The following is a 10885-nucleotide window of genomic DNA, read 5'->3' as shown; positions in this document are numbered from 1 at the left end:
TTGGATACAGAGGCTTTTTATTAATACATGTTGCTAGAAATGTCTGGGACGGGACACCAGGCTGTTGACAGTGTTTGTGTGTTGTATATGTTTTACACAAAGAGATGGGCTATTCTGCATTTTGTTTCTTCTCTCATTGGTTCATTTCTTTAATCTGAACTGAAACTGAAAGATCTTACTGTGAGGCAAGCAGTTTTGGGTGAAAAGGGCTGTTAAGAAAATCTACCTTGAAGGAGAGTATTTTACATACAGAATGTTATTTTCGCTAGAATTGAAATACTTAAAAACTGGTGGTTGTACCCTATACTATGCATACTACAGAGGCCTGGGAAACCATTCATTATCATTTGAAGTACCTGAATTTCTGTATATATATGTACATATATAAACATGTATATGTACATATTTCATGTGCATACATTCATCTATACTCATATACATCTAGATGATATGTCAGTATGTATATATGATATATGTATGACAATACTATCAAGAAGAGTGGTAAAATGCTGTTAATATTTCCTATCAATAGCCTTTAGAAGTAGGAGCTGTTTGTGACAGAAGGCAGGCTCCTTGTCACGTATAGAGAAGGAAAATAAACCGTGAAATCTTTTTGTTCCTTTTTTGTTTTGGACGTTTGTCTATAAATAGACTAAATGTATTTTATTTTCCTCTCTTTATTTATTTATTAATTTAATAGTGATTAGCTGCCTGTGCACAATGCAACTCTGATGAAATTAAAAATTTGATGGCTTTTAGTAAAAGGTTATAGCTACATCTTGCATACAGATACCTGTAGATTTGGGGAAGCCTAAGGTGGTCTGGCATGGTGTTGGAAAAAGTTAAAGTGTAGGTACTAGTCAACAGTTTAAAACACATTCTGGAAATAAATACAACGACATTTTTCACCAACCTTCTAAAGAAGACTCAGGCAGGCAGTAGTTTAAGGGTTACAAAGAACCAGAAATTCTGTTCAGGAAGCACCGAAGAAAATAGTTTAATAAATTGGTTAATTGTGATTTGTTTTAAGCCAAAGAGAAGTTGGGGGGGTTTCACTTTTTTTCCTAAAGATGTCTGAGATTTTTACCTAGAACTGAGGATAAGCATAGTAAATACTTTCACCATGAATCGGATTTGAAACTGCAAGCACTTCTGTACATGAATGACGTTACTGAGATTTGTGCGTGACCAAGTAGCACATGTGATTTGCTCTGCACCATGACTTCATCTTTTGCTCATATCAGAGAGCTGAGAGCTGGCCCTGGCTGGACTCTAGCATTACTTAAATGGTTTTGTACAGGTCTTAACTCAGACACTGTTTTTTTGTGATGCTTTTACAAACAGCACTGAACATAGTCTGAGCAGCAAGTCCATTCACAAAAAATTGCACCCAGATAATAGATCTTTCAAAACTGCTTGTGTGATTGCTTTGCTAACACCACCAGCAACTTAAAGCATTGAAGAATTGTCCAGTAAATAAAAGGTACTGCTAGAAACTGCTAATAAAGTTTAGAGAACCACCTGGTGACAAATTTCAAAAAGAGCAGTCTTTCAACAGAAATGACGCTACTTTAACACAAGTAGGAAAATTATCCAAGGGGTAGAAGATGAAAGATTCAGAAAATCTAACTTTATATAGTGACACACTCAGATACATTTCCTGTAGGTCTAAAGTGAAAATTGCCATTTAAGAATAGAGATTTCGAATAAATGGCAGAGTTGGCAGAAGGAACTGCAGGACCTTGGATTTTGGAGAAAATACGTTAGCACAAACATACTGTGTATATATTGCCAGGAATAAGGAGAAAAGGGCAATAAGGTAAAACATTTGTCTGAATATATGTCTCAAGACCTGCATTCAGACAATGGAGTTTTTCCACCCATTATATCAGAGCCTTTAGACGAGATCAGTAAATTTACCGTTTGAAAACAGCTAGGTAAAATATAGCAATTTTTTTCAATGGAAGAGCTGTTCAGATTAGAGACATTGTAGGGTGTGAAAGAAAATGTTTGGGACAAAATATCTGAAAAGCAAGAAACTGGGTAACACTGTTAGGAAACAACATTTTTTCAATTGAAGAATCTCCTTAAATTGGCCAAATGCCTTTGCAACAGATAATGAGCTATATTTCCTGACTACTGAGTCTGAGAAATTCTTAATTGCTCATAAATCCATGTACTGGAAAGTTTAGAACATTTAATGAGTTGGCAAAAGACTTCAAAGAAAATGATTTCATACAGACTGAATTACTAGGAACTAATGGACAATGGGTAAATAAGAAGAACTGCAGCTGACATCTGATTTAGGACAAAAACCCCATACATTTTGGAGATTAAATCTTTCCTTCATGGTCAAGGATATTTGTCTTCTACAGTGATGATGACTTCTACATATAGTTTGAGGCATGAATTTCAAACAATAATACATATATTGCCTTACTGAAAAATGATCTTGGACTCTTCATTTTCCTCACGTGTGTCTTTAGTTGCCTGAAACAGAAGGAGTCACATAAAGGACAACAGCACTGTATAATTGTGAGTGACAAAAGATAGTCAGGTCTTCACATGGGTGCATCCTCCCATGCACTCACATACACCCACATTATCACATATTTCTTGCACCTGAACGAGAGTTTTCTACTACTCTGCTACAACACCTCATTGCTGTAAGTTATTTTTGTTTCTCTATTCTTTGAGGGAGAGTTTGATGCAGCCTGACTTGTTCATGTAGAAAAATGTATCTTTTAGAGTATTGTGCCTTCACCTGTGATCTTGAAATTAATTCTTTGATTGGGATTCCGTTGCATGTCTCATCACCTCTTTGAAATCTATGCATCTTCCATTAGAAGAGTGTTCAGAAGTTCCTCCTTTACATCTCAGCTAGTATTTGTGAAACCAATGTTTCAAACCTACCATAAAAGTTGAAACATTGCAGAAAAAAGCTTACAGACATCAGATAGTAAGAGCAGCACCAGCAAATCATAGAATCACAGAATTCTTAAGGTTGGAAAAGACCTTTAAAATTGAGTGCAACCGTCAGTGTAGCACCACCACCATGTTCATCATTAAACCATGTTCTCAAGTGACACATCCACAAATTTTTTTAACACTTCCAGGGATGGTGACTCCAGCACTTCCCCGGGCAGCACATTCCAATGCTTTTAAAACTTTTCAAGGAAAAAATTTGTCCTGATAGCTAATCTAAAACTCCATTTCCTCTTGTCCTGTCTCTTGTTACCCAGAAGAAGAGATTGACATTGATAAGGTTTCCCCCCAAGCTGCCTTTTCTCCAGCTGCTCCTTGAAGGACTTGTGCTACAGCCCCTTCACCAGCTTCATTGCCCTTCTCTAGACTTGCTCCAGCACTTCAATGTTGTCCCTGAAGTGAGGGCCCCAGAAGTGGACACAGGACTCAAGGCGTGACCTCACCAGTACCAAGTACAGGGGAGGAAATCACTTCCCTGGTCCTGCTGGCCACATTATTTTTGATATAAGCCAGGATACCATTGACCTTCACGGCCACCTGGGCACACTGCTGGCTCATGTTCTGTTGGCTGTCAACCAGCACCCCCAGGTCCTTTTCCACCAGGCAGATTTCCAACCACTCTTCCTCCAGCCTATAGTGCTGCATGGGGTTGTTGTGACCCAAGTACAGGACCCGGCACTTGGCCTTATTGAACCTCATACAATTGGCCTCAGCCCATTGACCCAGCCTGTCTGCCCAGATTCCTCTGCAGAGTCCTCCTACCTTCTGGCAGTTCAACACTCCCACCCAACTTGGTGTCATCCAGGAACTTGCTTTGGGTGCACTTGATCCCCTTGTCCAAGTCATCGCTAAAAATAATAAGCAGGGCTGGTCCCAGTACTGAGCCTTGGGGAACCCCACTAGTGACCGACCACCAACTGGATGCAGCACCATCACTCTCTGGGCCCAGCCGTCTGGCCAGTTTGTAACCCAACAAAAACAGCACCTGTCCAAGCCATGGGCTGCCAGCTTCTTCAGGAGAATGCTGTGGGAGACAGTATCAAAAGCTTTGTTGAAGTCCAGGTAGACTCCATGCACAGCCTTTCCCTCATCCACTAAGCAGCTCACCGGGTCCCAAAGGGAAATCATGTTGGTCAGGTAGGACCTACCTTTTCTAAACCCATGCTGGAGGGGCCTGATCCCCTGATTGTCCTGCACATCTTGCATGATGGCACTCAGGATAATCTGCTCCACGACTTTCCCGGCACTGAGGTCAGGCCGACAGGCCTGTAGTTCCCTGGATCCTCCTTTCACAGAGATAAGATCATGTTTCCCGTCATTTGGTCAGCTGGGACCTGTTTAATTGACCAAGACTGCTGGTAAGTGATTGAAAGTGATTTGGTGAATGATGTATGAATAAAATCACATAGTGTGCCACCCTATATTCACTTTGAAAAAGATCTCATAAAAAATATCTCTGTGAACATGTTACAGTATATGGAATGACTCTACTAAGCCATGTAAATAAAGTTGTCCAATTCAAGTTTTGCCATCTCAGAAGTTACTGCATAACATCCCAACTAATGGTCTGTGAGAAGTCCTTAAAAAATCCAGTTTTCCTAAACTGGAATAAACCCAGTGGTTTATCAATGACTATATAAACACAGTAAGACAAACTATATCTTGTGTAATTTTCATGTTCTGTAAATATTTAGAAAACAGATATTCTAGAAAACTCAAAACTATCATGATGACTTAGAACGATTATGTGTTGTATGTACTAAAAATGAAGCAGCCTGAAAAACCGAGATCTTTTAAAAATAAATATTAATAAAACAGTTATATATTGGCTTTGCTACGATGTAACAATTCTACCGCTAGGACTGAAAATATTTTTGAAACTGCAACAGCAGAACAGGTATCTGATTGCTCCTCAGCATTTATTTTCAATTTCTCAGTTCTTAAAGGCCACCCTACACCAGATCAGTTTTTAGTAAAGATTATTTCCTCTTTTGTGGATGAACAGGTCTGCTTAAAGAGAGAACAAACTAGAACCAAAGCTTAGCCAGCTCTTGATCCTTGTTCTCTCCTCTCCTTCGCAGAGGAAGATTCAGTGGCCTTCAACCCGGTTTCTACTTGACTCGTGGTGTCATTGAGCAAGAGTACAGCGTGTTTAAGGCTTTCCTCCGTAGCACAAAAGTTCTGGCAATTTAGATAGAATCTCAGCATAAATTTTATTCTTTTTAATGTGTAGACCACAACTGAAAAAGTCATGGAAAACTGAAACCTTTTCTAAACCATCTGCCCTCAAGTTTATTCAGTGCTCTCCATCAGTCTAGAAATTTGGTCTCCCTTCTTAGGGGACTCTGACATGGTGCATTTCTAAAGTAAAAGGTGACACCTGCTGTGAAAGCAATGAAGATAATTAGTGTGTCCAGCTTCAAATAGTTTTCAATCTTTCAGTGATTATGGATGCTTCCTATCAAAACTGTCCAAGATGCTGTAACTTTTATATGGATTTCTGCAAAAAGATAAACCTTGGAAGTTGCTGGACCGTAAAATAGCAGTACACTATAACACTGGCAAACTTTTAAAAGATAAATCTTGGCAGAGCCACTGGACTGTACAGTATTAACACACTCTGACATCATTGGTTGTCTTAAACTCTAGAGAAGGATTTTTCTTGTGTAACAGAATGAAGAAGTGTGTGTTACCTTAAAAATCCATCTGGCTTAAGTTTATTCACAACTATCCCATGTAAGTGCATATATCTCTAGTGAGGTCCTTCTAGAAAGACAACAATGGCAATTACTTGATTTATATTGGCTTATATACTGTAACGATAGCTCTGAAACAAAGTCTGACAATTCCAGTTCTCAGAATAATGGCTTATCTGTAAAAAATAAGCTTCCAAAATAGTCAGTAATTTTAACATCAGTGTAAAATGTCCCTTTTATCTCCTTTTTAGCATTTTTGCAGGTTTTAAAAAAGTTTATTCTTAAAAACCCTACCAGAAATGCAACCTCTCTGCTCACTTATCCAAGAACCTCTATCTGCTAGGAACTCCTGAGGCTCAGATTTCTCTGTCCCTGCTGCAGGAGCAGTGACCTGCTTGAATTTTCTTTCCATGGTTTCACATAGCTCCCATTCCGCAGCATCTGCTTTACCACCATACTTCCTCCTCTTCTCACAATTTCCTACTTGGCATTTTCCTCTGTTCTGTTACAGCACATTCACCTGCACTCTGACTCCATGTCCTCATCTTCACGCTTGTCTGCCTCTCCTCTGCATCCCTCTTGATCCCTACATTAGTCTCACTCAATTTGCTGTCCCGTTTCCAGGAGCATTTCCCCTCCCTGCTGCTCCCACTGTCTCTGGCATGTCCATATTCTCCTGTCCCCTGCTTGGCCCTCACAGACTAGCTAACAGACCATTACCTTCCCTGATGGCATCCTGTCTTCTGCAAATAACAGGGAGTGGCATCCATCTTCACTGTTTATCCTTACTTGCACGCAGAAACTTTAAATGGATCTGGCAACCAATCTTCTGAGATCAGGTTTGGGTTGGTCCCTGTGTTGGTAATGGGAGATGGAAGGCATTGTACTTACAGATCAAATTGCACAGTTTTGTAAATGAAAAAATTATTAATAATTGTCATAGCCTAAAATTTATTAATAATATATTGATTAAAAACCTCTAGCTAACCTGTTTTTGTGATTCGAGCAACATGAAGGCTGGTGAGGCTGCTGACAGAGATTCTGCACAGCAGTTGCAGAGGTGTGACAGCAGACTCAAGGATGGGACTTTTCCTCTGATATTGATCAGACTGTGCTCCAGTGAAACCCTTATGAAATGTTAGCATCATTTACTGAGCTCCAATCCTAAATAAATGTTTGCCTCCCTGGTTTTCACCCTTCTGTGGAAAGTTGTCCTGTGCTTTGGAACAATTTCTGCCATTTCTGTGACAGCTGTCTTCAAAAACCTAGAAATGGTGGCAACTTCATTATGTTGTCTCTCACTGCGCACAGTAGAAAAGTAATCATGACCTAAAACTAATCACTGGACCTAATTAAATACTTTGCCTTCAGTGACTTCAGGAGCTTCATTTTATTTCTAAAGCTAATCTACCCTTAATGTGTGGGGAAGGAGGACAATAGACCATGTTGTCTCAGTGCAGGCTGGGAATCTCATGCGCAGCGTGGTTTTGCAGTTTTGAATAGCAATCCATCACTGAACAGACAAATAGAGGCTATGGTTTCTTTACAGCAGCTCTTTTTCAACACTAGGATGACATCTGTGCCCTCTGCAAAGGATGTCAGCCTCAGAGAGGGATAGGTTTCAAACACAACTGGGCTTGAGTGGGCTGTTTGCAAGGTGGTTTGAGTGTTATTTTTTCTTCAAGCAACTGGTTCTCCAACGGTGATATAACATTTCTGTCACCCAGAGTTTTCAGCAAGCACATACCAAAATGCGACAGCTAAGTAGTGGATAACAGCAGATGGAGGATCACAGACACAGACACAGAGCTGTATGTCACAGGAAAAACAAGAAATTATATGTAAAACTCCACCTGAAAGCAGAACTGATGCAATGTGTGTGTCAGAGCATTACATAATAATACCTTCTACTGTTGCTCTCTTTGATGAAAGTTTTGACAACAGGGGAAAATATTTGCAAAGATTTGTCTACGGCAAACTGCATTAAATATATATATTATAAAATGAATTTACAAGTGAGTTCTTAAGATACAGCAAGAACAATTTCAAGTTTATTGTACAGTTAAATACTTTGACTCAATATAGTCCTTCAAAGTAGTTGAGTTAAGACTTCATTGTAAAATATACTGTACATTTAATAATCAATGCTGTGTTCTCACAAAGAAAAACCAAAAGTAAAATGTTAATCTAGATTTTCTTGACTATTTCATTCTTTTACTATACAGTGTTTTTCTTCTTCATGGTGACCTTGTTAGAAGTCTGACAGTGTCAGAACATCTGACACTGCAGGTCATTAGGGACCATGCTTTGCCATAATATTACGTAAGATATTTTTCTCTCAGAGAGGACTACAGAGCTTTCTTTTCACTTGCATTTGCAAATAGAACTGTGGGATTATGCATCCAGGTATATGCTTCATTATTTATTATTGTGACATATGTTCTTTGTGTAAATTTGAAAAGGTTTAAATCCATCAGGGAATAGATTTAGCAAAATTTTAATATTACCAATTAACAAGTAGTCTCACTTGTTAAGAGCAATGTCCCTGGAAATAGTGTATCATAATCAAATATAATGAGATAAGAATTCTTCCTAGTAAATAATTTTCTTCTATATTTTTGGTATTTATACTGATAGAGAGGAACATGGCAATTTTTCAGTTGTTTCCTATTGATATGTCCAATTCAATAGCTCTCAGTCACTCATCCTGTGGCCCTGCAGAAGTTATTTGGCAATTCCATAGATTTTTAAGCCATCAGGGACCATTAGATCATCTTGTCTGATGTTTCTGCATAAAACAGGTCAGAGAATTTCATCTAGTCATCTCCTGTATTGAGTGAAGCAATGGGTATTTAACTAAAGCTTGGTTTTATGTCACAAAGTTTACTTTTTTTTTTTTAAATGGGGAATATTTCATACCTAAGCTATGAAGATTCATTAATGTTTCCAAAGACTCTGAGATACTGGGATTTAATGTGCTATAAATGTGAACAGTGGAAATATTTCCAGTGATGACCTAAACAGGATTTTTTAATCAATGTGATGAATTGGATACTGGGACAAATTAATCAGTGGTGTCTCCAACAGGAAGGAGTTTTGCCAATTCAGTCCAAGATTTTCTTATTATAATATTGCTGATAATTTGAAGAAGGAAAGATATACAGTTATAAAATGACATTTTAAAAAATGTTAAAATAAAATATCAAACAGAAGTCAACTTTAAATATTCAGTGTCATTAAATTTAATTAATAAAATTTTCTTTAGATTTCAAGTTAAAAATTCACAGAGATTCTTATTCCTTTTAATCTTCATTAGCCCATGTGTGTGTGTTATTAGTTATTTGTTAGGTATTTCCATAAACATTTGATGATATTAGCAGTGAGAATGTAAAACCAAAATTCTTTAACGCTACTGGGACAATAAAGTGATGCCTGCCTTGCTACATGTGCATGCCAAAGAGTCTCCCTTTTGATGGCATTCAGTTATGGAAGAGCTACTGCCAAGCCTGTCTGAGGCTGCAAAGTGCCTCCCGGTTCCATGCCTGTTCCAGCATCATTGCCACTGCATGAAGCAAAAGTAATTTATACACTAAGGAGTAGGTAGTCCAAGCCATGTTTTCGGACTTCAGTGAATGTGACTTTAGTATGAATTAACCAGGCTTTCTATCGATTGTTTTCAGGAAATCTACCCGAGAAAGCAGAAAGCTTTAGAAAAATATTTGTGTTCACTGATTTGTATTTGTCTTTGCTTTTTTAACAACATTGTGTTTCAGTTTTCCACATTGAACAGTATTGCCCTTGCTACTGAGTCTTCTCTGGATCTTCCTTGAAGAAGTTCATCTTCAAACAGCTTTTGTGAACTTTCTTGATAGTCAGAATTTCAATTTACAACAAATCTCCTTCAGAAGAGGGGGTAGTCAAGGCCATTCTAATTTATTATGTATACTGTCTATTTATATTTACCTAAAGTCTATGTATATTTAGTCTACTTAAAACACACACACAGATGTATTTGCTGAACAAACAGTATGTTCTATCCCAAAGTTACATTTGCAATGAACAGAGTAAAACTTTTAAGTTTGGTAGTACCCATGTGAAGTGAACTATTATGGAGGAGACACTAAAACTGGTGACAATGATTTAAAACTCTGCTCCATCCAAATCTTATTTTTTAAACAAATTAAATTAACAAAAATACTTTTGCTTAGAAATAGTAAAATTTCAGGCTTGTTGCTTTACTTCTGAACAGTTAATATGGCAACATGTCATGGTTTAAGAGCAGCTGGCAACTAAGCACCATGCAGCCACTCACTCAACTCCACACACACCTCTCACCCCAGTAGAATGGGGGGGAGAATCAAAAAAACCACTTGTAGGTTGAGATAAGAACAGTTTAATAATTGAAACAAAGTGAAATATAATAATAATAGGAGTAAATAACAATAACAATAATAATCAAAACAACCAACAATAATAATATAAAACCCAAGAAAAAACAATAGTGAACAATACAATTATTCACCATCTGCTTGCCAGTGCCAGGCCCCCATCTCCAAAAGCTGATCAGCCCCCATCCAGTTTATGTACTGGGCATGTTGTTCTGTGATGTGGAATATCCCATCTCAGCTATGGACCCTCCCATGTTTTTTGTGTTCCTCCTCAGTGGTAGAGCATGAGGCACAAAAAAGTGCTTGACTTAGGATAGACACTACTTAGGAACAACAAAAAGATCAATGTTTTATCAACATTATTCTCATACTGAATCCAAAACACAGCACTGGACCAGCTACTGAGAAGAAATTAACTATCCCACATGAAACCAGTATACAATACAAATAAATACATATAAAATTTAAAGAATTAAAAGGAAGGTAATTTTATTCGTTGAAGATTTACAGATTTTGTAGTTTAAACTTTTGGGAACAAGTAAAATAGCTGGCACTTCTTCATGATCCTGCAGGATCTGCTTCTCTGACCAGTTTGACTCTGATATCCTCTGGAAGCAGCAATAAGTAACTTACTGTCCTCAGGTGACTGCTTCATCTGTTCCTTGGTATTTGAAAAGCTACATCCTTTCTTCACTGTTCACCAAAAGGTGGGGAAGAGGAGGAGGTGACCAGCAGGGTTTTGGGGGCCCAGAGAGACAACCCTATGGGAAGGGAGCCCCAGGAAGGAGACTGTCAGAACTGGGAAAGGATCTCAAC

The 10885-nt window shown here is 38.2% G+C and overlaps 1 long non-coding RNA gene across 1 annotated transcript; it reads right to left on the bottom strand.

Annotated features, from left to right (window-relative positions):
• Window positions 1–452: 452 nt before the first annotated feature.
• LOC120324088 lies at window positions 453–5845 on the bottom strand. Its single transcript, XR_005565092.1, has 3 exons — window positions 5679–5845; window positions 4134–4319; window positions 453–2490 (listed from the first exon to the last, which is right to left on the bottom strand). It is a non-coding gene; the product is annotated as an uncharacterized LOC120324088 (long non-coding RNA).
• Between the last annotated feature and the right edge of the window lie 5040 nt (window positions 5846–10885).

Source organism: Pipra filicauda, unplaced genomic scaffold (assembly GCF_003945595.2).
Source record: "Pipra filicauda isolate LSUMZ 115617 unplaced genomic scaffold, ASM394559v2 scaffold41_size5083284_pilon, whole genome shotgun sequence".
NCBI lineage: Eukaryota > Metazoa > Chordata > Aves > Passeriformes > Pipridae > Pipra > Pipra filicauda.
This window is presented reverse-complemented; position numbering and strand designations above follow the sequence as displayed.